The sequence below is a fragment of the Chenopodium quinoa genome, unplaced genomic scaffold (assembly GCF_001683475.1).
Source record: "Chenopodium quinoa cultivar QQ74 unplaced genomic scaffold, ASM168347v1, whole genome shotgun sequence".
NCBI lineage: Eukaryota > Viridiplantae > Streptophyta > Magnoliopsida > Caryophyllales > Amaranthaceae > Chenopodium > Chenopodium quinoa.
The window spans coordinates 100,001-102,826 of record NW_018743360.1 but is presented as its reverse complement, the minus strand read 5'-3'; the positions used below and the strand labels follow the sequence as shown (position 1 = coordinate 102,826).

At 32.1% G+C, this 2,826-nt stretch overlaps 1 pseudogene; it reads left to right on the top strand.

Annotated features, from left to right (window-relative positions):
- Positions 1-950: 950 nt before the first annotated feature.
- LOC110738009 overlaps positions 951-2,826 on the top strand; it is a 15,636-nt pseudogene continuing 13,760 nt past the window's right edge.

Sequence of the window (2,826 nt, the reverse complement as noted above, 5' to 3'; positions counted from 1 at the left end):
CTCTACACTACCTCCCTTCTTTCCACCCTTCTCCACATCAACATTAACTTCATTGCTTACATCATTAGCACCTATAGAAAATAATAGTATTAAATTGTAAATCATAACTTTAACTAAAAAAAGTATAACTACAATTATAATTAACATAACTTTTATAAAACAATCAGACATATGATAGAACATAAAACATAACTTAAGCAAACATTTATATAACTATAACAAGCTGACAATGCTGAAGTTTAAGATTAACATAACTTTAACTAAAAATAGTATAACTATAACTATAATAAACATAACTTTTATAAAACAATCTGACATATAATAAAACATAAAGCATAATTTAAGCAAACATTTATATAACTATAACAACTAATTTTTTAACTTTAACAAATGTACAAAAATCAAGAAATTGTAACTGTTAATAGAGAAATTGGTAAAGCCTTGAGCATCATCAGATCCACCAGAGCTTCGCAAACCACGTCTCCTTCGAAAATTCGAAAGACCACCTCTAAACTTCACCATCGCAAATTCAAGAAATTAAACCCTAAAATTCGAAATAAGAACGATTAATTAATCGAATACTGACATCAACAACAAATTGAATGAAAAACTGAAAAAAAAAAACTAGAAACACCTAAAACATTCAATCTAATATGAACACAATGAACCTGAAAACCATAAAACATGAACAAAATTACGATCAAAAACAAAAAAAACCAAAAAACCAAAAATCAAACTAATATACTTACGAATACAACAAATTACAACAAAAACAAAGAATTATACTTAAAAATTGAAATAAAGTAGAGAATACACATGCAAAATGAAAAACCATAACAAATCAACAATTACAACAACTAATGAACAAAAATTATGCGATTAAAACCAAAAATAATTTAAAAACTAACCTAAAAAACTGATGAGAATCCAAAATTCAATTCGTCAACTAAAGAAAATCAACAAAACAAAGGAAAGATGAAGAGAAATTGTAGAGAAATATGAACAGAGGAGAGAGAAATTGCAGAGCAGTAACAGAGAAATAAATTAAAGAATAAAGTAGAAGAGTATACACACTAAAATGAAAAACAAAAAAAAACGAAAAAAAAAAATAACCATTAGTCTGACACGTGTGAGTCCAGTCCAGAAGAGAGAAGTGGGCCGATTTTACACTAAATCAGTGTAAGTCGACCTTTTTCAAGAATTTAAATTAAACTTATCCCTAACCACAGAAGTTAGTTCCGATATGAAAGCCTAAATCTTTGGCTTAACTAGATCCAACTAGTAAGGTTTTAAATTCTCGTAAGCTTGATCACATACACGTCAACTTATGTAACGGGTATAACTTAAGCACGTGGATAAAACGAAGTACATAGTCAACTGGTCAACAACCGTCATACAAGAATTCCAGAACAAGCCGTGTGTATTTTTTTCCCGCCAAAATGGCCACACTACCAAAAAACCCTTTTTTCCTCTCAGAATTTCAATTTTCCAGCCAAAAAAATATCCCCAATTTCTAGGGTTCGTAATCGCCAAATTGGAGTTCAATTCCAGTACTGAAGAAATGGAGGATTCTGATAATTTAAGCTATCAACCTCATCGTTCAATTACGGCACAATTCGCCGAATTAACTGGAGAATTTCATGTGTCACAGCAATTTGGAAATCGAATTCGGCGATTTTGTTAATTTTATCACCGGACAAAATGGCAGTAAGTCTTTCTCTCTCCTAAATTTTCAATTTCTGAGTTCGTTAATTGCCCTAGTTTGAGGAGAATTATGAATTCGTGATTTTTTTTGGTGCAAAGTGAAATTTTTGTATGATTTGTAGGTGGGAAAAGTGCGATTCTAACTCCTCGTTATGTGTTGCATTTGGGTCTCGAGCTAAGGCCACTAATCGAGCTTCAACTTTGAAAGATTATATTAAGACTGGTTGGAGGTTTACTCTTTTTTTTTTTTTTTTTCTTCATATCTTTATGTATATTCTAATTAGATGCTACAATGTGTTAAGTTTAGATATTGAATGTGTATGTGATCAAGTTTACGGCAACCTTAAGCGCGGTTATTGTCTTTCGGGCAGCTATGCTTTGTTGCAGGTGGTACTAAAGAATGAAGGATTGGATGCTCTTAAAGTAGAATCTTATCGTGAAAGCATAATTATTGAGCGCAGGATCACTTTTGAATCATCTAGTACACTTGTCCTAAAGGATCACCAAGGTTCGTACTTAAGCTTCATTAAGTCTTCTAAAGGAATTATCTTATGAGTTTTTTTTGATAATTGAACGACATATATATCCAAAATCAGTAATAGTGAAGTGTGGGGGCGATGGGGCGAGGACGGGAGCAAGTTAAACCATGCATTAATCAATATATCACATTGCATTTCGCATGCCAATTGCCATGGTTTGTTGAACTAGGTTGGTCTTGTGGTGTGCCCCCTATATTTTCACATAGAATCTACAGAGTACTTTACAGCCAAAGGGGCTTATAGTTCTTGTTTACTCGATCAGTCTTTATGTTGATCTTGTTGATGGCTGTTTCTCATACTTTTTACTCCACATAGCTCTTTAAATTAGCTCCACATAGCTCTTTAAATTAGAATATATATATAATGCGATGATCAACAAGTACAAACTACTTCAATTTTTGTTTTGCTTGAGGAGCATATCATAATATATTTTCTTCAAAATAAGTTTTTTAAACATCCTTTTTAATACTGTAATGCTAATGTTGTTAACCGTGCTGATACTTGCATTTCCTTTGTCGTGGACAGGCTGGAAGGTTTCCAACAAGAAAGAAGAGCTTTGGGAACTTGTGGAGCATTTTAACGT